The sequence below is a fragment of the Vitis riparia genome, chromosome 19 (assembly GCF_004353265.1).
Source record: "Vitis riparia cultivar Riparia Gloire de Montpellier isolate 1030 chromosome 19, EGFV_Vit.rip_1.0, whole genome shotgun sequence".
Lineage (NCBI taxonomy): Eukaryota > Viridiplantae > Streptophyta > Magnoliopsida > Vitales > Vitaceae > Vitis > Vitis riparia.
In genome coordinates this window covers 11845043-11872434 of record NC_048449.1, presented here as the reverse complement: position 1 = coordinate 11872434, position 27392 = coordinate 11845043, and the positions used below count along the sequence as shown (strand labels likewise).

At 31.2% G+C, this 27392-nt stretch overlaps 1 pseudogene; it reads left to right on the top strand.

Annotated features, from left to right (window-relative positions):
- The window catches only part of LOC117908204, a 47543-nt pseudogene extending 20352 nt beyond the window's left edge, over window positions 1-27191 (top strand).
- The last annotated feature ends 201 nt before the right edge of the window (window positions 27192-27392 follow it).

Here is a 27392-nt window from a genome sequence, read left to right as displayed (position 1 = left end):
TACCCAATGTTTTTGTGGACCCACATTTTTCACATGCACTCCTACTTATCAGTGAGACTCGCTTTTTAATGGTGAAAAATTAGTTTTAGTAAAATCAGAGTCATCATTTATTTTATTTTATTTTAAAAGGGAAAATAAAACAAGAAAGAAAAACCCTAATAAAATGTGACTCCATAGTTTTGGAAAAACATGTCTTTAAAAAGCCCGAGTCTAAGTTTAGGAATTAGGTTACCTATCAAGAAGGTACCTCAAAGAGGTAGAACTCCTTTAAGCCCTAAAGAGGTCTCTACTGGCTAATTTAAGGGAAATATGACAATTAATCAATTAATTATGGATATTTAGATAAGCTAAGGTGATTTCAAAATTAACGTGCCAAACAAGAAAGCCAATCACAATCATAAAGAAGAGTTAGGGTGTGTACATGGATTGCTTCTTAGGCGTTATCACTAGACATCAGAGTTAGTTTAACAATATAATACTACATACCTCATGCATTCAATCCCTTCAAATAATCAAGCAATAAATCAAAACAATCAAGACAATATCAAACACGAGAGTATTCACAAACAAAGTTTGCATATTTACAGAATTAAAAAGAGAAAGGGTGTATAGGATGTACCTGGATAACATGCATAACTTACAATGCGCTTGCATGTGGCTAGAGAAGGTTAGCTCACAAGTAATAACAAATAACTATGACAATAAACCCTAATATACATGGTATATATAAAACTCAAATGAAATGGCATGAGCCTAAAGAAACAACAACTATCACATAGGACATGCATATGGACTCATTGTTAAATTTAAACCAATGTTCTAGATAGTTATAAGTATCAAAGTTAGTAACTAAGACAAAAACATGCAGTAAAGGGGGAAAATAGTTGCATTCAATTTTAAAATCCTAAAAAAATATCTAAAAACATTATTTTGTCATAAAAAAATCAAACAACATCCTTATTATGTCTATATTAGAGAATAATAGCCAAAACCAAGTTAGGATATGTCAAACAATACCAGGTCAAAATATAAGTTAAACACTATACAAAAGTTCTAATATGTTGTCAAAATAGAAGTTTTCACAAAAAAAAAAAATTGATAAAAAATATCTAGAATGAAAATTAAATTGCAAAAAATATCAAACAACATCTGCTACATGTTTAGTCTATCATCCACATAGCCAAGTAATCATTCAAATAACAACTTTAAACAAAAATTCCCAAAATTTCCAGAAGGTCCAAAACTAGGTAGAAAAATAATGACATGCATATACCAAATTAAAAAAAAAACATGCAAATGTCTCCTAAAATCATACAAAAAATCATACACGTCATTTAAAGTGTCTAAATTACATAAAAAATAAAGCCAGGGTCAAAGAGCACTCAAAACTATTTTTAAAACACTCAAACTCATTGGTTGTCTAGAATCAATCATGTACAATAGATACAACTTGAAAATGAAAGAAACTAATTTAAAAATAAAAAAATATAAGAAACAAAATACCAAGCAAAACAAAATAAAACAAAATCACAAAGTAAATTTTTTGACATCCAAGAAAACTCATATGGTGAGAATAGAGACCAATCTTCATTTTTTTTTATGACCTCTAAAAATTAAATTTAACAAAGACTACCCAAACAACAAATTAATGATTTTAAGATCAAACAAACTAACATGGTATCAATCAAGGACTCATAATTAGAATTTTAAAGAACACATGAACTAAGAAAAAAGTCAATCAAGATTAAAATTATTATCTAAGGTTTTTTTAAGCATATTAGCTTGGAATCAATAACATTAAGAACTAAAGAATCAAAGAAATAAATATTAACTTTCAAGATCAATTAGAATTATCGTCTAAGATTTTAAAGAAGACTAACCAATCCAAATTATCATCTAAGTTTTTTTTATTTTAATTATTATTATTATTATTTTAAAATACTAACTATGAATCAATAGCATTAAGAACAAAAGTATCAAAGAAATAAATAACAATCATCAAGGTCAATCAAAACCATCACCTAGGATTTTTAAAGAGTACTAACTTGGGATCAATAACATTAAGAACTACATAATCAAAGAGATACATAACAATTTTCAAGATCAATCAAAACTATCACTTAGGATTTTTAAAGAATACCAACTTGGGATCAATAACATTAAGAGCCTAAGAATCAAAGAAGTAAATATCATCAAAGATCAATCAAAACAAATATTTCACAATTTAAAAAAAAAAAACTAAATTACATAGTCTATCAAATTGAAAATTAATATTTCTAAAGGACATAAATTAAAATAAAATTCATCAAGACTAATATTTCATAATTTCAAAATATAACTAAATAACATTAGATCTATCAAGCTAAAAAAAAAAATTTAAATTTCATCTAAAACTTACCTATCCGTGAGTGCATAATTCCCTTGTCCAAATGGCCTCTTTCTCCACTTCAAAATTTGGTGTCTAATGTATCAAAGCGGCAAGCTCTTCTAGATATTCTGGTGCATGCTGCCTATTTCTTATAGCCATGAATCTCTCAAAAAACATTTTGGTGCATGTATCTTCTCCAAAAACAAAAAAAAAAAAAAACAAAATCTAGTACGTGTATCTCCTTTAAAAAAATTTATGGTGTGTGTATATCCTCAAAAAAATAAAAATAAAAAAATAAAAAAATAAAATTCTGGTGCATGTCTATTCCTCTAAAAAAAATTATGGTTCCTATATCCCCTCAAAAACAATTTTGGTGCTTATATCCCCTCAAAAAAAATTTCTAGTGCGTGTATTTTAAGTGGTAGAGCTCTTCTTTCCAATGGTCGTTCCCCCTATATGGCAGCCCACATAATTCTATTAATGATATGATCTCTAAAAGAATTCCCCTCATCTGTGAATCCAGTCTCTAATAATAAAGTCTCCCATTTTTCCTTCTTTCTCCAATCTTCCCATCCAAAGTCCCATTTCATTTAAAATTCTCCTTTTTATATTAAAAAATACATGTAGTTATGGACTCTCAATTATTCTCAAGGAGTCCAATTTTCCTTACACTCCCAATATCCATATCTTCCTTATAAAAAAAAGTCCTTAGAATTTCAAATTCCCCAAAAAAGCCTTCCAAGGAGTCTCACTTTCCTTAGACTCCCATGCCATCTCCATATCTTCCGCACTAAAACAAATCTCAAAATTTCAAACTCCCCCAAGATGTCTTCCAAGGAGAGTCCCACTTTCCTTAAACTCCAATGCCATCTCCATATCTTCCTCACCAAAACAAATCCTCAAATTTTCAAACTCCTCCAAAACATCTTCCAAGGAGAGTCCCACTTTCCTTAAACTCCAATGCCATCTCCATATCTTCCTCACGAAAACAAATCCTTAGAATTTCAAACTCCCCAAAAATGTCTTCCAAGGAGAGTTTCACTTTCCTTATCCAATGGTAAGTTTCCTTGCAAAAGCATCAAATTTATTAAATTAAATAACTGAATGAATAAATAAATTAGAAAATGATAAAACGATAATAAATAAATAAGTTAATTAAAAAAATAATAAAAATAAAATGAAAAGGAAGATAACAAATAAAAATAAACAAGTGATGGATAATAATAAAAATAAACCATGCAACCATGCAAGTCATACAAGTAATGCTAAGAATGCCTAAGGGGTCAAGTGGGCCTAATGAGTCTTAAGGGGGGGTAGGGGTGTCCAAATGGGTCTAAATAACCTAAATGGGCTTAAATGAACATAGATGGGCCTAAGGTGGTGCCTAATGGGCCAAGTGTGCCTAAGTGGGCTTAAGTGACCTAGGTGGGCCTAATGAATCTTAATGGGCCTAGGTGGTGCCTAATGGGCCGGGTAACCTAAATGGTGTCTAAGTGCCTAGGATGATTAGAACAGTGCTTAAGTGACATAGGGCAATCGGGAAATTGTCTAAATGACCTAAACATGCCTAAGTATGCTATCCTAAAGGTGTACCTAAAAGAGCTATCTTAAAAAAAATAAAAAATAAAAAATAAAAATAAAAATCCTAAGTCTAATTTAGGGCTACCAAGGGTCACAATGAGGGGCTAGATAAATCCTCATCCATAGTCTCCAAGGTGGCTCAAAAAAAGGTAAATCAGTAGTAATGGGCCACTAGGAGGTTGCTATGAAGTATTGAATGAACACTTAATAAGACATGTGCTAAGATGACAAAATGAAGGGTCTACAATTTTGCATTTGTTTGATTTTATCCACTTATATTCAAAATCCAACCTCCAACTTGTTAAAGAAGTAACACTTTACTCCTTAAACTTGTTAAATAGAAATATTTTATCCTATTCAAGATGGAGAAATAGATGGTTAGGTTAAGGGTGAAATATAAATAAATAAATAATCCATTTGTTCATAATCGCATAAAAAAAATCATAAGTATGCAAACATAATAAAAAATCAAAATTGGTGGTTGCCATATTTTAAAGACATTGGGGAAATACTACCCAAGGCTATCAATTCAAAATTGGTTTTACCTAAATTCAAACCAATGTTCAAACAAGAATGTGGGAAAATAAAAATAAAAATCCTTTTTATAATTTAAAAATGGTTTGTAAATGATATTGAATTGTTGCTTTCTGACAAGTTTGAATGGGTAAAATGATGGATTTCAAATATAAGAGACCAAAATGTAAAACAAGCAAAAGGTTAAAGGTATGTATTAAGTATATTTTACCTACCATTTTTTAAAAAGGTGGTTACCCTTTTTCTTAAGAGGTACATCATTTTATAGGATATATAAGAGGATTTTTGGGTTATTACCTTTATAGTTAATTTGTTAACACAAATGTCAAATTTTTTACAAAGACTATATGATAAGGAATAAGGCAAAGAATGATATAGATTGGAAGATATTAGAAGATAGTCCCACATTGTATAGGATACGATGGATCTAGAGGATTAAAGGCATACCATTCCTATGATTTCAAGTACACCAGGGCCTCATCTTAATGGGAAGTTTATATTTCATAGATTATGATGAAGCATTGAGCAGTGTTTATGCTCACTTAATGAGCTATGAATAGGTAGTTAGAATCTTTGTATTCTAACATAGTTTGAATTCCTATAAAAGCACCTAAAGGGATAAAACTCATAAGTGTAAGTTGGTCTACAAGAGAAACACAAGAGTAGATGGAAAGCTTGAATTTTATGTGGCTAAGACTATAGTTAAAGGTTGTAGTTTAAAACTTTGTTTCAACTATGGAAAACCTTTTCAATAGTGACCATACTCAAATCTATCAGATTACTCTTATCTATTGCAGTGTGTCTCATTTATGAGATATAGCAACCAAACATTTTCATAACAATGGGCCTTGTGTGTACATGAAAGCACAAGGAAGTGTGGTAATGCTCTAAGATCTGGTAGGTAGATGACAATCTACTCATTGGATATGATTAAGGATATTTTTATCTGTCAAAATCTAGTTGTTTACTCAGTTCTAGATAAAAATCTAGAGGAAGACGCAATATATTCTTAGGGTTAAGGTCCTTTAGAATTGTAGGAATAGGAAAAATTATGCCATGTCATCTACATTGATGAGCATTTGGTCAAGTATATGATGTAAAACCCCAAGAAAGGTTTATTACTCTTTGGATTTAGAGTTATCTTCCTTAGGATCAATGTCCTTGGACATCTGTGGAAAGAGATTGCATTAAGACGGTATCTAATGCCTCTACAATGAATGGTCTTAAGCATACAATGCTATGTGCTAAACTAGATATTTTCTTTGTTGTAGGAATAATGAGTGGATATTAGTTCATTTCTTGATTAGAGCTTTGGGCGAATGTCAAACATATACTCTAGTATCCTTAGAGAACAAAGGATTATATGTTTGTGAGTCCTTGTACCAAGAAATTGGACTTTCAGTTTGATGAGGACTCTCACATGTCTACCTCTGAGAATGTGTACACTCTAAGTGGTTTTTGTTACTTCTATAGCAACAAAGGTAGCCTTTTGTCTTATGGGTATTTCCATTGGCTATATTGTCTAAGATACTGTTATCTAGAATGGTGGCATAGTCCAAAAAACTAAAGTACCACTATAAGAGGGAACATATAGAAAACAAGTGATACTTTGTTGTGGGATGGTATAAAAAGGTGACGTAACTATAGAGTAGATTTTTTCTACAGTACCTAGTCTCTTTTTGAGGCTAGTAGGAGTTTGTTGGAATTGAGCCCCTAAAAGCAAGACATAATGTAATAAAGTTAGACTTAACTAAGGAAGACACGATATAACAAAGTTAGACTTAACTATCCCCTTGTTATCCCTCTAGTATATTGACATTGATTTGAGCATTCAACCCATGTTTCTTACATTGTACATGATTTGGGTACATTAGGAGTTGCACAAAAGTATAAGTCATGGATTCCTTGTAAGTAGATAAGTTGTCCACAGTTGGTTCATGAATTTGGGCAATCCAGTAGAGACTATAGTGCACTACCTCCTAATTGGAAGGATGACTAGTCTTGGCCATTGGGATGAGTTTCCTATGATGAGTGTATTAGTGTATGTGATGCACACTAGATAGAACCTACAGTAAATCATGACACAAGGCTATCAATTGTCATGATTCACCAAGCTACTATACTGCATAGACTTTCAATCTTAGAGGATATTGAGTTTGTGCCAAAATTAATAGAAGACTTTAACCTATGAGTGAAACCCTAAAGTGGTCATATATTCTTATGAATTGGGTCATTGTTGATGGAGGTTGATGACAATAGGTATTCTCAATAGAGGCACCATGATATCTTATAGGATTGAGACAATATGTCTTCTTGGGTGATCTAAAGGACATGTGATCATGAAATCTATTGCCATAGTAATTCCCTTAATGGAATTTGGCATATGCTCATTGGAGATAGAGTATGTCATTTGATCACATAATAAGTGAGATTTGTAACTAAAGGATTTCAGGGGTAATTTTGATAGGTGACAACACTACTTTATTAGATTACGAACACCAGTTTATGGAGAGTTTGCATGCAATAGATAGTAGAACACAAACCCAAGTACTTGGTGTCTTGTTGTAGTATACATAGGGTACTAAAGTGCAGCTGACTCTTTGTAGTGAGATGTTGAATCAATTTCAGAATTTGATTCTAAGAGAGTCAGTTCTCCTATGGGTCCCAATGGTTCTTGCTTTGAGCTCATATTTCTTGATGTCATGGTTTATAAGGGTTAGATGAGTTAAATATTCAAAAGTTGGTGAAGGTACAAAGAATGTGAGGATGGTACAAGAAATGTGAAAAGGGTATGAGAATTTTATTTTTTCATTTCTTATACCCTCACATTTCATGCACCCTCTTCACATTCTTCATACCCTCGTGACATTTTTTGTAGTCTTTAAATTTTTTGAAAATTTTAATTATATGTTTTTTTTTTCACTTTACTCGACAATAATATTGTGTAAAAAGACTAAATACACTTGAAATCGAAACAAAGAATATTAAAAAAAATATTAAAATGTTAAAATATTACAAAATTTGTGGGGTATGAAAAATGTGAGGAGGATATGAGAATTTTGTTTAATTGAAGCAAATAATATTCGAAAAAAAAGTAAAATATTCAAAAATTGGTGGGAATACAAAGAATATGAGGAGAGTACAAGAAATGTGAAGAGGGTATGAGAATTTTATTTTTTATTTTGTTCATTTCTTGTACACTCTTCACATTTCTCGCACCCTCCTCACATTTGTTGTACCTTCTAAATTGTTTTAAAATTTTAAAATTTAATTTTTTTAATTAACTTGACAATAATATATTGTAAAAAGACCAATTACACTTGAAATTGAAGCAAATAATGTTCAAAAAATTTAAAAGATTAAAATATCAAAAAATTTGTAGGGGTACGATGAATGTGAGGAGGGTATGAGATATATATATATATATATATATATATATATATATTCATTTCTTGTACACTCACATTTCTCATACCCTTTTTACATTCCTCGCACCCTCCTCACATTCATCATACCATTCTTACATTTTTTATACCCTCTAAAATTTTTTTATTATTTAATTTTAAGTTTTTCTTCACATCACTTGACAATAATATTGGGCAAAAATCTTAATTACACTTGAAGTTGAAGCAAATAATTTTTAAAAAAAATTGAAAGATTAAAAAATTTAAACATTACTATAGGTACGAAGAATGTGAGGTGGGTATGAGAAATGTGAGGCACTTCACATTCTTCATACCCTCTTCACATTTTTGTACCCTCTAAATTTTTTTGAAAATTTTAATTTTAATTTTTATTTAATTTTATTTTATTTATTTTTACTTCATTTGACAATAATATTGTGTAAAAACACTAATTACACTTGCAATTGAAGTAAATAATTTTTGGAAAAATTTAAAAATTAAAATATTCAAATGGGTTGGGGCATGAAGAATGCGAGGAGGGTATGAAAAATATGACAATCCTCACATTCTTCGTATCCTTATATTCTTTGTAATCTCTAAATTTTTTGAATTTTTTATGACAATAATATTGTGTAAAGATTATCATTGTTTTGGGAATGTGGAATTTATGGAAATAATCTCCAAAAAAATTCAAAGATTGAAATACTAAAAGGTTATCATTTAATTATGATTTAATAGCCTTTTATTTTTCTATAGTTTACAAAAAGTTTATCATTTTTGTAAAACTTTATCATTTTACAAAAATATTTTTTCCTAAATTTTCTTTATTTTAGTACTTGATAAAAAAAATTCCAAAAAGTTAATTATATAAAATATTTTAACAGATTTTATATAATTGGTTATTGTAAACTATCATAGCAATGTGTGGTGCATAGGATTAATTCCCTTGGCGACCGGACTGTGACTGTGCATAAACTAATTTTATAGAGAGCTTAGGACATATTATGATGGATCCTAAAACCATAAACTAATTTTAAAATTTTGCATGCATGGGAAAATGGTAATAAGTAAGTTCATCATGTGATGTTGAGCATTTTGTCAAATGAATTATTTGGTGTGTATTACTCTATTAGGCATGCTAAAAAATATGGGACAAGATGAATAAGAAATACATCTTGGAAGATGTTAGGACTAAAAATATGTTATAATAAAATTTTAAAATTTCCTAATAATTGAGGATAGAGATGCATCATCTTAAATCCATGACTACCATATATTAATCAATAACATAACTAATGAACATATTGAACTTCCTAAATTTTTGTGGCTAATCGGACTGTTGAAAAATTTATAACAATAATATGAAGCATAAGAGGAATCAAATGTCCCTTGAAGATGTCATCAATAGGTCCATTCGAATTAAGGAAAAGAGTAAACAAGGGATAAGGCCGAAAAAGCCAATGAACTATTCTCTAAGGCAAGCCTAGTAGAGAAAAAGGTTAAATCAAACAAGAACAACATACAAGTAAAAAAAATAAAACTTCAAGCCCAACTTGATGAACAATGTCCAAAACCCTAGAATAAAGAAAAAATGGACTAGGTTGTTGATGTTGGGCTACCAAGCACATCTATGGAAGAAAAATGCATTTATCTTCTAGCCTAGCTATATTAGAAAAAAAAAAATGAGGAATAGGTATTTATGGGTGGCTCAAGATCATATTAAAGACCTTTAGAAGAAAAGTGCATTTATCTTGTACACTATAAGGATAATACATATGTCATCATCTACTTGTATATAAATGATATGCTAATTATTGGAATAGAATAAATCATGTTTATGAGACCAAGAGATTCCTATCATCTAACTTTAATATGAAAGACCTAGGAGAGGCAAAAGTGATTCTAGGAATCAAGATAACTAGAATACCTAATGAACTTAAACTTTCTTAAGAGTGGTATATGGAAAAAAATATTATGGAAGTTTGAATGCTTTGATTCTAAGTATGTCTCAACACCTTATGATCCTAACTCATAATTGAAGAAAGATAGTGAACATAGTGTTGCCCAATTAAAGTGTTCTCAAATCATTGGTATGGTGATGTCGTCCCAAAGATAAAGTAATAATAATCGAAGATGTGGCCAATGCTTTTAAATTTAATGTGATCCCTTTCTGTCCAAATGCTCATTCCACTGAATGCTTTGTTGGATTATTTTAGTATTGTGGCTATTGCAGCTGACTACTTTAGTCACATTGACTTCAACAAATTGGCTTGATTGTTAATTTTTATCTCACTTCCTTATCTTATTTAGGCTTAGTGTTTTGGTTTTACCATTCTTTTGAGTTTTCATGTTGCGTTATTGTGTGTGTTCTTGTTTGAGTGCATGCAAAAGGTAGTGGAAATTACTTCTTTTATATAAAACTTAGAAGACTTCTCGGTTACCTACCCACACCTCAATTGATATGATGGTGGTGTGGACAAAAGTCTCTAAGCATTTTTCTTCCAAGAAGTTTACATAAGAGAATAAAGATTTTTATTATGGATGGCGTGCTTGCACAATATTACAAAAGAATAAGTAGGCATCCCATGGGAAATGATTGCTTAAAGGTGTGCAATTTACAAGTTTTTGGCTAGCTTTTAGCTAGCCAATGGCTCTTCACTTTTTCTTTGCTTCCCACAGGTAGATTGGAAGCATCCATTTTGATAAATTTTTCTTCATGGTTTCCTAAAATTTTTGGGATGCCCTCCCCTCTAGTTAAGAGCCACTTTCAATCAAGACAAATTTTTCATTAGAAGAGATATTGAGAAGCCCTCTGATGATACCTTGAAGATCAACATTTTTGGGTTGCAAAGAGAAGGGAATTGAGAGACAAATAAAGTTGGTGTGATTATGCAATACATTGCTCCATTCCTCCTCTGTTTCTTGCTCTCTAAGTGTTTCTTTTTCTATCTTTGTTTTTTTTGTTTTTTTGTTTTTTTTTATGAAAAGAAGAAAAAATGCAGCTTAAACCTTATTTGCAACCTGTTGGAAGTTCTCTTCTTCAACTGATTCTTTTTCAACAAATTCTTTTCAGCTGCTATGTACACAGTTTCCTTTTCCTTAACCTCAGTGGCGTCGTCCTCTTACAGCATCCAAAAATCATATTCGTCAAAACTCTTGTTCTAAGGGGAAATGATAAATTGAGAGATGAGATGAGAGATTATATGTTGTTCGGGTTGGCTTTCACGTTCTAGAAGATGCACTTGAGGACTAAGGGGTCCCAAACCCTTGATTTTTCAGCAAGCAATTTAAATGCTTAAGTGCTTCTTTTGGTTCCTCCCATATAAAGTACCCACCAGTCATGTTTTCAACAAATTATTTCATTTAGGGGATGACCTCCTTTAAAAAGAAGAAGCAATGCTTGAGTTTTCAAAACTATGGTAAGGAAGTTAAATAACAAAGCTTTAAATTTATCATAACAATGATGAAAAGTCTCATTCTCTATAAAACAAAAAATTTTAATTTGTCTATCAAAGGAAACAATTTTATATACCAAAATAAATTTGTGAAAAAAATATTTAATAAAGTAGCCTAAGAACTTATACTATAGAGTCTCATGCTATACCACCAATGCTTATCCTCTTTCTTTAATGAAAAAAGAAAACCTTGAGTTTCGAATGATCCAGATTTCATGAAGGCTCTGCCAAAATAGACCATACCTCTTCAGATTCTTTTAAATAAGAAAAAGGATTTTCATCCTCCCTTCCATAAAATAGAGATAGCAATTGGATCAATTGGATCATTTCAAGCTCAATGTTTATTTGAAAAGCGTCAAAAAGAAATATCAAGCAAGAAGGAGCATTGACCCGACTAGGCTGTAGGTAATACCTCATGGTCCTAGGTGGCTAGTTATTGGGATTAAAACCCCCATTCATGACACTTCTATTAGTACTACCAATAGTTGAATTTGGAAAATAGATATGAGACAGTGTTGGTCTGGTGTGTTGAGGAAAAGGATAACTAGGGGTTGGTTGATTACTTAGTGTCCTTCCTCTAAAATCATATTTTTTTTTGGCTGATTACTTAGTGTCCTTCCTCTAAAATTGTTTCTTCTAGTTGATTACTTAAAACCCGTTTGGTAGTGATTCTAGGAAAAACTTTCAATATTCATAATACTTGAAAATTTTTATCACTCGAGTGTTAGAAATGTTAAAAACGCTTCGAAGAATCACTCCCAAATGCACTCTTAGTACCCTTCCTTTAAAATCATTTCCTTAATGCATCATATCACTTTAAAGAAAATGTTTGAAATGTTGGATTTAACAACTAAAAATGAAAACTGAGCAGAAAAAGAAAATCCAAAGAAAACAAATTAAGTCAAAAAAGAAAAAATCCAACTAAAAGATAGGTGGGGAATGGGTGAAATATACTTGTTAAGCTTCTAAAACAACAAGCATATACACAAAAATACCTTTAGAGTCATCAATGTTGAAAGTTCCCTAGTGACGACACTAATTTTTGGTTTGTCGTTCTCTAATTCATTTCTTTTATCAAAACTTGGAAATATATTTAACAATTAAGTTTTACAAAGAGAAATTAAACTAGATCATTCATTGAAACTCTAAACTCCTTAACAAAAAACAAAATTAAAAAAAAAAATTAATAGTCATATAGTTGTTAGGTGGCCTCCACAAGGAACTTTAAATTGGTAGCAACTGAGGTAATAGCTTTAGGAGTGTGAATGTTAGCTAAAAGATTAGAAAAATGATTTTATAAATAAAAAAGACATACACACACAAAGTTTAAAAGATAGAAAATTATAGGAAAGAAAACCTCAAACCTAGAGATTCACTAGGATCACCACTTTCAGATACAACTCACCACCAAGGCTTTAAACTAATGCTTTCATATTTAGGGTCAAAGTAAGGATTTATACCAAAAAGGTTTCCTGCTTCAAATGAACAAGAACCACCTTAATAAGGTTCATCTCTCTCTAATTGCTCTTTATATATATATATATATATATATATCCTTACAACCAAATGATTTAGATAAGATTCTTTTCATGTCAATAGGCCTATACTTAGTTGAAAGAATCATTAAAACAATGCCCAAGTATGCTTCCAAGGTTGCTTGACTTACAATGCTCACAACCAATGCAACATAGACTTTTCTCCCCATGGTTACTTATTTTGGTCATTATAACTACTGATAGAGATCATATTGTTTGTAACTAATGCATAGATAAACCAATAGACAACTATACTAAGATATGGGAGACTTGAGCTCTTCTCACCCCTTAGAGTGTTAAAGGTTATCTAAGCATGTTAAAAATTAAGTAAAGAACTAAAAATGCAAATCTGTAAGTTGAAATTGCAAAACTGAAACGTAAGATTAATTAAAAAGCCTAGAAAATTAATTAAACTAGAAATTCGGGAAAGTTTATAATGAAAATAAAAGATTACAATGGAAAACTAAAAACTAAAATTACATTAAGTTACTCTTATTCCTACTTCTGTTCCCATAAGAAGAGAAAACTTATCTACAATTTCACTTTCTATAATTTGCTTCCACTTGTATATTCATAATCCTCCATTTATAGGCAAAAAAATGTCCCCCCTCCCCTCCCCACTCATTCCAACTACTCCGACACCACTCCATTTGGACTTGTCTCTTCTTATACTAAGGGTCAAGTCCTTTGTCATTGCAATCAACCCACCATCATTCTTGATGTGTTAACTTATGGTCGGTAGTTGCACCTTTTTCTCTATGTAATTTGGTCTGGGTACGTTTTGGTAGTACAATTAAAGACTTTGAGGTATGAACAACATACTACTTTGGTGGGTGAGGCAATCATTAGAAGAATTATTAAGTATGTAGCTATTGTAGAGGTAAGAATGGTTTGTAATTTAGATGACATCAAGGGGTTGCACTACTACACATCCTGTTGACTCAAGTGAAGGGGTGCACAACATCTTGGCTTAGAGCACTTAAGAGGTTTGTAGATTAAGTTTCCTGAATAGGGTGTAAAATTTGGTCCAAAGCATTAGAGAGGTCTTGTGTGTTTGGTCTTTAAGGTATACATGGGAGGTGCACTATGTGGCTCTACACAAAGAAAGAAGTGCATGATTGAGTCTTGCACACCTTTTAGGTGTGCAATCTATGTTTCCTCCTTATTTGGGCATTTTTGTCTCTATGAGTTCCTAACAAGGTTCTATTGAACCAAAAATGATAGGAAAAACCTTAATCTCTCTCTGTTTTCCAAGTCCAAAACAGGTTAGGAACATGTATAACTATCTTAGGTTTTTTCTAAATCCCATGCACAACGGAAAAATAGCATTTTTATACTTTAAAAGGATTCAAAAAGTGTTAACAAAAACTATACATTAGATTTGGGTGTTCCTAAATCAAATCCACATGGTGAAAATGAAAATTGAAATCCCAAAAGCCTTGTAAACCCGAAGTCTTCTACCCGATGACTCGAACCTTGATCTTGGCACACTTCTGATGAGGAGGAAAAGAGGATGGAGGCTATGGCTCTTTATCTCTCTAGATGATGGAAGACAAAAGTTATGGAAAGCCTAACCCCTAGGGGGTATTTATAGGGTTTCTAAGTGGGCTTAAGTGACTTGAGCCCACATGGGCTTGAGTCACTTAATCTAGCCCAAAATGGGTTTTAATTGATTAATTAACCCAATATGACCTACTAATTAATCAATTAGCTTAATCTAGAGGCCTTGTTCACTTACTCCTATATAACCTTGCATAGTTACCAAAATGCCCTTATGCACAAAAGTGAACCTAGAGTAAATCCAACCCTCATTACCCATGCCAACAAGGTATATAAGCTCATAGCAAGGACCACTAAGACCTATAGGAATACTGACTCCCTCATAGTTTAATTTTAAAGTTGATTCAACATTGCACTATAGAGAATCAACTAAACTCTAGTATCCTATGTAAATAACAACGAAGACACTAAGTACTCGGGTCCGTGACCTACTATCCATTGTGTTTAGTCTCCCCATGAATTAGTGTCTGTAGTCTAACAAAGTGAAAGCTATCAACCTTTCAAGACTACTTCTACCATCCTTGAGCTACATATCTTCCTATTGTGTGTTCAATTAACATATCTTAGATCTTAAAGAGTCTATGTTAAATTCTACTTAAGGAACTACAATAGCCATAGTTTCCATGAACACACCTCCTTAGGATCTAAGGGGACACACTATTTCAATCCCAAGAGATATCATGGTGCCTTTATTAAGAATACCTATTGCTACTAACTTCCATCAACATTAAACCAATCCATAGGGAATATATGATCAGCTTACGACCTCATCCGTAAGTCAAAGCCACTATTAACTTCAACATAAACTCAATATTCTCTCAAATAATAATGCACGTTGACCTAGGAAAAAAGTAAATAGTATTTTGGTAAATGATGAGGAAGAAAAGGACGTTGATGGCTTGGAAGAGAAATAGGTTAAGGTGTTGTTGGGTATTGAAATTAATAATAATAATAATAATAATAATAATAATATTGATAATAATAATGAATGGAGTTGGTGTGGAATTACTGGGGAAAAAAAAAAGAATTGCATGGGGTATTTGTTAAGTTTTAGTAGGAGATTTAAATAATAGTAATAATGTTTAATTCAAATAAATATTCTTAAAAGATTTAATTTAGATAAGTTAGAAAAGAGAAATAAATTATTGTTTAGGAAGTTGAAAATAATATTGGATGGTAATAATATTAACATGAGAAATTAATTAGGATCCCTAATACTAAATAAAATATTTTTAGGATTGTCAAATTTATATATTTAGATAAATAATCAATAATCAATATTGTGTATGATATTAAGCTAGGTGAGGAGGAAATTCTTCAAAGCTAAATACTTTAAGATTTTGAGTGCTTCTTCAAGGTAAATGAAATTAATGCAGATTTTTGTAAAAAAAAATAATTTTCTTTTTATATTGTATTTTGAAATGTGTAAAAATATTATTTTTATCTTTAAGCATGGATCAAATATATGTTTTTATTAAAAGTATATTTGAGTATTTTCTTTGTTTATGAAAAATGAAAAATTGAGGAGATATGATGTTTTGTTTTGTAAGTTTGAATTAATGAAATAAAGTATTTGACTCTGGATTATATGGCCTTAGTCAACGGGTCATAATAGTTGACATTTTTTGCCTTAGTCAACGGGTTATAATAGTTGATATTATATGACCTTAGTCAATGGGTTATAATAGTTGACCTTATGACCCTAGTCAATGAGTTATAATTGTTGACATTTGGTTTTGTTCACCTTAAATTGAACAAATTTGAAACTAGTTACTCAATTGCAAAGTCCCACCTAATTGGGCACCATTTGTCATACGATAACCATAGTAAAGATATTTTGAACGTATTTGATTTGGTTTGATGAGAAATTGTTTTGAAATGGATATGAGAAAGTTTTGTAGAAAAGTTTGAATGTATTAGCATTTTGAACTCAAAAGTTTTTATGAAAATAAGTATATGTTATATCTCTTATTTGCAAGCATAATTGAAAAAGTTTGATCCAGGAATTTGGTAATTGGTAAATTTCTAGTTACAATACAAATGTTTGTGTCGTTTCCACTTTGAGCCCTTGGGCTTGAGCTAGGTGTGAAAAGATCATCATGCCCTTGGAGTGGGCTTTGGGGTGTGACAGTGCATGGTGAGTGGCCTTAGGGATACGCTATTGTAGTGGTAGGGAAAAGTGCAATTAAGATGTTACGGACAAGCACAACTTGAGTGCTCTTGTTGGGTTCAATTGTTGAGGGGGTATGCAACCTTTGAATCATGGGGAAGGTGCTCAACTTAAATTGCTAGAGGGAGTGTGCAATCTAGTTTGGTGGCACACTTGAGAGATGCACAATAGACTCCTGTGTACTTAAAAGGTACACAATTTGTTCTTGCTCTCTACTTAGGCATTTTATTCTTTGAGAATCCTCCACAAAGTCTACTTCATTTTCAAAATACCTTAAAGTTCTAAAAATACTCACAAAAAATATAAAAAACAAATGGCTAAGGCATTAAAAACAATAATAAAAAAAAGCATTAGGTCATTTTTAAATACCTCAAATGCACTAAAATAGACTCTTTAGAGCCACTAAAGTGTTGAGTTTGAGTTCTTATAGTTGATACTTGATGATGTGAAGACTTGAGATTTAGAATCTAACTTCCATATGATTTACATTATTCTAATAGAATTAAAAGGATGGAATTTTAACAAGTTTAAAATTTAGAAAAACATATTGTACATAGAAATTAATCAATTAGTGATATTGAATCTATCCGAAAACAGGTTACTCCTAAGTTTCAAGTCTCAAGAGGGGAAAGGTAAGGTTTAATATGCTCTCTTAAATCAATTGAAATTGCTCCCCAAAAACACCATTTTCATGGATTGGTGTTCAAAATGTGAAATTGCAAGATTTTGTTTGAAATATGGGTTGGGTGTTAATTTAGTATCAATTGATTTCGATTCTAGGATATGCATTAGAGGAAGTCTCCATCATATATAATGGGGTATGTACTCAATTTTACTTGATGAAAGCTACTACTAAGACTTACTACCTAACACCTACACTGTGTTTTGCGTCCACAATGCAACATCTCATGTGCTCATAGAGGATCTCACTTCAGCACTAGAGGGGGATACAAATCTCCTTCTCAACTAGGCAGAAGTAAATATGAATGTTTCTTTTAGAATTTTGGAAACAGGAAGACAAACTAGGTTTTTCAACTCAAAAGCATCAAACCAAAAACCTTTTTAGGCAATGTATATATAAGCCTAGGAACCTAGTGGACTAATTCTAAAAAGTTCCTCAAAATAAATCCTTTAAAAATAGAAAGACAGATCTCCAAAATTCTAGAGAATTTTGTTGCTAGGGCTCAAATGCTCTTTGAGTGCTTGAGCGCTTTAGGCATTTTTTAAACCCAGTTAGAAAATCATTTTGCTCAATTTTAAACCACTCAATCCATGCCATGTCATACCAAACACTAACTTGTCTTTCCCAAATCTTTTTACACTTACCTATGTAATCTTGGTTGATCAATTAATAACCTTGAGTCTTCAATGGGGAGTGAGACACAATCTAGAAAGATCCTAAACCAAAATGAATAGAACAAAATTGACAATTTTAAACTACATCACCTAATGTACGAACAATCTCTCCCTTTGGCAATTTTGTGATAAAATACAAATTGCATAAACCCCTCAATACTCTCAAATGGAGTTTACAAATTTCTCAATACCTCTTGTCTAAACCAATTCATCATCTAACGTGCAAAGGACTAGAAGCCACATCCAAAAAATGAGCAATACCCTAGTACCTAGAACTTGCACACACTAAACAACATACCCAGGTAAAGTAGTGTGTGGGAAGAAAGATAACTGATCAATTTTATCAAATCAGGTAAACGAGTAAGGGGATGCAAGTCATGAAACAGATGTAAAAAAAATATGAATATCAAAACACTCAATCAAATCAACAACCCATCTCCCCCTTTTGTTGCAAAAAATGACAAAGAGCATGATAAAGCAGTAAGCATACGAAAAGGAGAAAAGAAAAGCAAACACATGGACATATATGGTAAAAAAGGTTCTGGATACAAGAGATAAGAAAATAAAAGTACATCTAGACAAACAAAATATATGATAGACTGAGCCAAGATGGGTTAGGTGTACAAAATAAACTTATCCATAAAATAACAAAAACAAAAAACAAAAAAAAACGAAAAAGCGAAAAAAAAAAAACATAAAGTATCAAAAAGTCCAGATCAGATGGAGTTGTAGAGCTGGAAGCACCCTGCGATATCTGCCAAGATGTGAGGGATGCGAGCTGTCCCTTGAGGCTCTGAAAGTGAGCATCCACGTGCTCCATCGACTCACAAGTGAAAGCTGGTCCATCAAATAGAATTCCATATTCCGTATGCTCCAATTTTGCCTTCTACATTCATGGCATATATAGTTTTTAATAAGCAGTGATGATTGCACAAACTTTGAAATGTATCAAATAGAATAAATTAATAATTCATTGACAAGTTTAAAATCCATATTGATAGAGACAATTAAAATAGATAATTTATAGATTTTAAAATACTAGACGTTCTTCTCCCCATTAGGCATTGACGAAATCTTCTATGTTTGCCGGCACGAGGGAATAGAATAGAGGCCAATTTATACACATCGGCAGCATAAAGTCATTCTCTCACTCTGAAGTGATTTAACATACCTCTCCTGATAGAAGTCCCTCAAACTGGAAATGAAGCATAGCTCAGTTGCAATTTCTTTTGGGTTCCTTACTGTGCTCATAAGCTGTTTATGAAGGCTACTGAATTGGGTGTGGTTGAGGCCGAAGAGGTTAGAAAGATGCCTTAGAGAGCAAGGCTTGGCTGGGAATTCTTATAGGCTTTTGCATGGGGACTTCAAAGAGATGTCCATGATGTTAAAAGAAGCATATTCAAGACCAATCAGCCTCTCCGATGATATTGTTCCGCGTGTCCTGCCCTTCCATTGTCATTTCATTAAGAAACACGGTACCGATATGACTGATTACTTTTCATCATAGTATTAAAGTTTGCTGATCTCTACAAATTATGGCCAACTTTTTTATACTGCCCTAAAGCAGTTGTTTGTTATCTGCTCTTCTCTTCCTAACTATTTTTCTTTTCCTTTCTGTTTTGTTTATTTTCCTCTTTCTTAAATTACACCAAAGGTTTAGACTTCAGTGGCAGTTCTTAATCTTTGCTAACTGTATTGCAATTTCTTTTATCAAGAAATTAATATTTCTTTGGATGCCAATTCTATTGTGTCGATGCCAAGTCCATCCAGATGGGCTCTCCCCCTTTCTTTTCGGAAGGTTTTGTTTATAACTAATCCTTGGCTAAAGGCAGGTGAATGATTAGCCTCCTTGAAATTGGCACCATTTTTTTTGTCTTTTTGTGGGATGTAGTCTTTAAGTATCCCATGCTAGATTGCAGAATATTCTCTGGAAAGAATCCAAAGCTAAATAATTAAAATTGTTGCATCCATCCAAAACTGTCACCCAGCCTGCCAAGCATATTGATAGCCCTCTTGATTTCATTATTTAATCTCAAGGCTACAATGAATAGAGTTCATTCCTTAATATCAATTGACATTGAGACAATTCTGAAAAAATGATTTAGTCCATTTATAATAACTCAGCATAGAAACTATGGTTGAAGTTTTCGTTGTTTTCGATGGTCCAAGTTGGGTTCAACAGAATTTTAATACCCAAAGTTGAATTTGTGTGAAGTCCAAACTAAAAGCAATCTGAGGCTAACACTATCCAATAATGGCATAAACGTGCAGGTAAAAATTTCTTTGCATGGTTCGGTCCAAATCCAATGGTAAACATTATGGAGCCTGAGCTAATAAGGGATGTTTTGTTGAAGTCCAATGTCTTTCAAAAGCCACCCCCACACCCACTTGGCAAGTTGCTGGTTTCTGGTCTGGTGACCTTGGAAGGCGAACGATGGGCTAAACGTAGAAAGATCATCAACCCAGCTTTCCATCTAGAAAAGTTGAAGGTAATTTTCAATGCCCAGTTTCCAACCAGAATATTTTACCTTAATTTCCATGTTTTTTTTTTTTTTTTAATCTTTTCACAAACTGTGAAAGTGAACAAACAGTTCCATAATTGAAACTGTTTCAATTGTGACATATTACAGTTCCATAATCTCTCCATAGCTCTCTCACTCTTGGAAAAGAGATTGAACATGTGAATGCAGTGGAACAAAAAATTTAAGCGATAATATATATAAGATTTGGAGGTTATGAATACCCATTTCTCATCTCATGTATCTTAGGTTGATATATGTATAATATTCTAAAATATGGTAGTTGAAAAATTATTTTCAATTCTACATCAGTTTGCTAGATACTAATTAGAAAGTTATCATTTAAAAGTTAAAAGAAATGAATTTTATAAAGTTGTCTTTTAAAAATAATTTTATAATTTAAAAAAAAAAAATTGTCTTCGAAAGAAAAATTTATATTAGTATTCGAAAAATAATAACTACCAATTTTTTTATAAAAAATTTGCTAAAAACCTGTATAAATATCGAAATTCCCAAATATTTCGATCGGTTTAATGAAGTATTTTCACATACCCAATGTGTCCTACCTTTTCTTTGTTTTTTTTTTTTTCTTACTCATATAAAGTCTTTTTCCAGTCTCCAATAGAAATTTTCAGAAGTTTTATTTGCCAATGTAAACCATAGGTAATTTGAACCATAAGGATCAAAATATCCTTGATTGTCTATTTAGTTTAAAATACTTGATACATATGGCAGTAAGATCTTAACAACTTTTTATCTTATCTTGCTTGCTTATTACCCATACATCTAACTTTTTATTAATATTACCAGTAAATCTAACTTTTCATGAATATTCCTAACATATGATTTCTTTAGTTAAATTGTTATTTTACAAGTCAGTGATAAATGGTTGTATATTGAATTTGAAACTGGATACTGGACTGTTTTGGTCTTTATTAATTTATTTTGTGGTTGAATTTGTTATAGAATATGTTGCCGGCATTTCATTTGAGTTGTAGCGACATGGTGACCAAATGGAAAATCACTACAAGAAAATTGACTTTCAGTGACAAAATATTTTGTCACAGAAAGTCTAAATTTCGTCTACAAAAATATTCCCCAACGAAAATTCTTTCGTGCCTTGTTCGTTGTCCTAGACTCGTCGCTAAAAGTTTTGTGACAAAAATCTTATTCCGTCGCCCAAAGTTTTCCTTGATGAAATAAAATTTTGTCACTGAAGGTGTTTTCCAACGAAATATTTCATCAACAAAAGTAAGAATTTTTGTCACGAAAAAAATAAAATATGTCCTAAAAGTTGTCAATATTTAATACCGACGAATTTTATTTTTGTTGCCAAATATTTTTGGTAATAAATTAATTTCATTGGTGATAGCCTACCATCTTTGTTAGTTGACTTGACCACGCCCCAGGCCTTTGCCATTCACCCACAGTGCTAGCTCATCCATCAAACATGTGACTAGACTCTGATACCACTTGTTGATTGAGGTGCTCTGTATTTCCCAATAGGTCACCCATCCTAAGATTTCTTTGGTTGCAACACGCTTAACCATGGAGTATTTTATGACAAGGCCCCCATTTGTTCTGAAAACCAATTGGTGATCAGGATAGGGACCTTATATTATTTAAGTTTACTCTCCATAGTCCATTAGGGTGGTCGTTGGCCCCCCATAAGGCCAACACTATTTATTTATTAAATAAGGTATGCAAGTCGACATGAATTTGACTTGAACTCAATTATAATCAACCCAAAATCATGAAAGGGTGTTAGATTCAAGTCATATTGACATGTCATATCAAATTTTGTCACCTCTAAACAAACCTAATGTTGAATGAGAACAAATTAGAGGACTATAGTTTATTAATAGCTAGAATAAATTCAATTCTAGACTTATGGATTAAAGTGATAAATTTGAAATATAAAATAAAAGTACAATTGAAAGACAATGTTAGGAGAATGTCAAAGTGTAATATTCATATTGACATTAATAAAATAATGATTAAAATGAAATTAGGATTTTACATCATTTTTTTTTCTTTCCCTTTCTCATCTATTCCAAACAAAAATATCAAACATAATGAAATACTATAAATATAAATCATATAATAATTTATGATATATTTCAATTATTTTTATAACTATATTTGATTAAAAATGCATACAAGTATAAAAACTCCTTTACAAGTTAGTAGCCATAGAAGTTACTATTTTGCGGTATAATTTAAGATTTTATTCTTAATAACTAATCAATTTTGATAAATTAATGATTAATAATTAAAAATAATAAATATATAATTGATCAATAAAAAATAAAATAACCAATTATTAATAAAGTTGTCGTTGAAAACTTTTAACAAAACTTTATATTTATATAGAATTTCACATGTGCTATATATATTAGACATTTTTTATTTTGTAAATATGAAAATAGAGCTAGGCATATAGTACTTGCAATATATTATATCATATAATATTTATCTTATACTTATTTATTTATTAATAATATATGATATCTTCGTACATATAAATAATATTTGGAATTTTATGTAGGTAGAATGTTTTTATAAACACTAGACAATTTATTTGAGAAATTTAATTCTGATCAATTATTTAAAAGCCAAGTAATAATTTTTTTTTTTAAATCTATTAATTTAAATTAGGTAACTAAATGTTAGTATAAATTTACTTCTTGAGTGGATAAGGTATGATTTTGAATGAGAACAAATTAGAGGACTATAACTTATTCATAACTAACATAAATTTAATGCTACATTGGACTTGTATGGATAACTTTTTCCTAATATAATAAAAATCATTTAGTAATATTTATGTATGTGTAGTGCCATATAATAATATTGAAATTTAAATAAATTTATATCATAGGATGTAATATTACATATCTTGGATTATCTATTGTTATTATTTATATATATAAAAATATAAATAACATATTACACTATAAATATTAATTGCTTAAATAATTTACATTTTTGTTACTTCATAACAATACTATTATTACATAATAGAACATTTAAATTTAAATAAATCTACATTCTAGTATTTAATTTTATGGATCCTTAATTTTTATTATTATTTATATAAATAAAATATTATAGTATAAATATTAAGTGTCAACAAATATATATTATATTATTTCATAGTATAAATCATCTACTTATTTATTAATATTCTTTATTAATATCACAATTTAATAACATTATTTGGTGACAAAATTATTCAATTTATCAGGAAATAATATAATTACAGACGAAACCATTTTGTAAGCAAAAATAGATAAAAAGTTGTAACTTTTAGTGAGAAAATTATTTTCATCACCAAAAATTATAATTAGTGATTAATATTTTCGTAGGGAAATAGTTTATTTTTGTCACAAAAGTGTTTGCACCAAAAAAAAAAAAACCAAATTTTCCCGCCACATCTTTCACTAACAAAAATTTCAAATTCGTTAGAAAAAGTTTGTAGAAAATTGGCATTATTGACAACATCTAAACTTTCATCGATAAAAGTTACTTTTAGTGACAAAAGTAGAATTTGGCCCTAAATTTTTGTCACGAAAAGTACATTTTCTTGTAGTGAATGCTTTCGGTGGGGGGATCATGTGAGTTGGATGTTTGGCCCTATCTTGAAAATTTGACAGGGGATGTGATTTCTCGGACAGCATTTAGTAGTAGCTATGAAGAAGGAAGAAGGATATTCCAGCTCCAGAAAGAACAAACACATCTTGCAATCCAGGTTACAATGTCAGTATGCATAAAAATATTTCAAGAAATATGCAGCTTATTTTTCTGGAACTATTCATACACGAGTCTGCTTGGTACAAAAGATCAAAGTGTTATTTGGGGCTTTCTTTTCTTTTTGCAGCAGTGTTTCAGCAGATTTAGTTTGCTCAAATTTTGGTTTCAAATCAGTCTTACATTTCCTAGAGTTTAGATGCCTAACAAGTCTCTTTGTCCTTGCACACCATATTCCATTTTAGGAAATTTTGCTTTCCTGAAGTGTTGACACCATGAAATGAAAGAAAAATGCAGGCTCACAGAAAGAGGCTATAATCTACATACGTTACAGAATTTAAAAGGTTGAACAACTGATATGAATTTTCATAGACCAACCAGCGGATTCACCTATGTTGCAACAATGTGGTTGAAAAAACACACAAGCAATTACATATATAAATAATTGAGATGATTAAGAAAAAATTTATTGTATACTCACAATAGTAACACCTAACACCTAAAAAAAATACTCACAATAGTACAATATAAAATCTTGCAGTAACAAAATATACAAACTAAATCAAGAATTTTGTATAAAATATTTTAATTAACTTTTAAAACCTAACTCAAAATCTAATTTTTAGAAACTTTCTAAATCTAGTTTAACTAACATCCTCCCATCAACTTGATTTGTAAAAATAGCATCCTTAGCTTTCTAAAATCTTTAAACTTGAGAGACTTGGTTAATGTTTTCACAATTTGATCATGAGATTTTGTAAATTTTAATTGCACTTCATATTTCATAATGTACTCTCTAATAAATGATATTTTGTATCAATATACTGGCTTCCATCTGTTGATCTTAAATTAAAACACTTATGCAGAATATATATTTTTGGACTACTGGAACACACATTTTATTGATGAAAAGTATTGAATTTATACATAAGCTTCTAACTGAAATGACATTAGAATAACAGAAAATCAAGCTACTAGATGATGAACAATTAGTTACTATAAAATAGAAAACAAATCTTGACCAAATAAAAACAAGAAAATATTTGGATGTTGCAGATTTTGTGCAAGACTCCAACTGCAAAATTCAACTTCAAAATTCAAATTCCAACATATACTAAGGCAAAATTCAAAATTCAACACCATCATGGAGAACTAGATTTTTCTCATAATGTAATTGTTGATTTTATATCCATATAGATCTTTATCAGTTTCTTGTGTGGTAAATTAAGTTTCTTGAACAAATTTCATGACCTACAAATGATGCCAACATAAATTTTGCTTCATAGGTTGAAAGTTTCACAATGCTCAAGTGTGTGTTTGGTTAACAAGGTTGAAGGGAATTTATGTTCGAAGAGAATTTATGTTAAAAATGGATTACTTTTCAAGGTCAAGCATAAGAGATATTAGATTTACAACTCTGAGATCATTTCATCCCCTTTTAGTCAATTACTTCTGTTGTATAACATTTAGAAAGTAGTATGTTCCACTAATTGATGTTTAGTATCCTCAATCTAGCTTATGTTTGCAGGATATTATGTCAAGATGATGAGATACCACTGCAACACATGTGTAGATGAAACCATTAGTTATTGTCTTGATAGTTTCTACCCTTGAAGCCTTATACAAGTTTCAAAAAATTAATGGAGAAGTAGAAGGCATGGATGAAAATAAGAATTAATGTATGTGTGTTTCATGTGATGTTTTATTTACTAGAATTACTAACATGCACGCAGGTTTTTACCCACAAGACGAACAGGAGGATGAAGCAAATAAGCAAAGAAGTATATGCATTGTTGAGGGTATCATTAACAAAAGGGAGAAGGCAATGAAGGCTGGCGAAACTGCTAATAGTGACTTATTAGGTATACTAAAGGAATCTAATTTTAGAGAAATTCAAGAACATCAAAATAACAAGAAGATCGGAATGAGTGTCAAAGATGTCATTGAAGAGTGTAAGCTATTCTATCTTGCTGGCCAAGAGACAACCTCAGTTTTGCTTGTATGGACAATGGTCCTGCTAAGCGAGCATCAAAACTGGCAAGCTCGTGCAAGAGAAGAGGTTTTACAGGTTTTTGGGAATAAAAAACCGGAAGCTGATGGATTAAATCACCTAAAATTGTGAGTACTCAGTCCAATCTTCAGTTTAATGATTCTCACTAAAATCGTATAGTACTCTGTTTTTTTCCCCATAATTGGAGTAAAATTGAAAACTCATTTCTCTTAAGTTTTTATATCTTGTACTAAACATTTGCTTTCACTTAGTAGCTCAGGAACGGGTTCTCATGCCATGATTTCAAATTTCTCTGCTAGATTATGATGATTTTTCATGAGGTTCTTAAGTTATTATATCCATGGGATATGCAATGTCCTTTGCATACTTGATATTTTGTCATGCATGATTTAGAACATTTTGTCTTCTGCATCACTATTTTAAGAAATTGCTTTATTCTTCAGTGTCCTTCATAATGATTTAGAATGTATTTTAGTAAGAATTCTCTTGCAACAACTTCTAAAGTTTCTCTACCACAGGTTACCATGATTTTTCATGAGGTTCTTAGGTTATACCCACCAGTAGCAATGCTTGATAGAGCTGTTTATAAGGACACTCAAGTGGGAGACATGTGTTTTCCAGCTGGAGTGCAGGTCGTGTTGCCCACCATCCTAGTTCACCATGATCATGAAATTTGGGGGGATGATGCAAAGGAGTTTAATCCAGAGAGGTTTGCAGAGGAGTTTTGAAGGCAACAAAAACCAAGCTTCATTTTTCCCATTTGGTTGGGGTCCTCGGGTATGCATTGGACAAAATTTTGCAATGATGGAGGCAAAAATAGCTTTGGCAATGATCTTACAACACTTCTCATTTGAACTTTCGCCATCCTATGCTCATGCTCCTTTCAGTATCCTAACTACGCAACCCCAATATGGTGCACACCTGATTCTACGTGGACTTCACTGTTGAGATTCTCGTTATCAATTGCTATTAGCATGGCCTATATATAGCGTGTATGTCGAATATAAACCAATAACTCTCTTTTATTCATAGACACACATTGAAGGAAATTTGTGTTTGATACAAGTAATGAATTATACAACATATCATTGTGTGGGGGTGATTATTGATGTCTTCTTTGATGACATATTTGGTTTTAAGCTACATTGT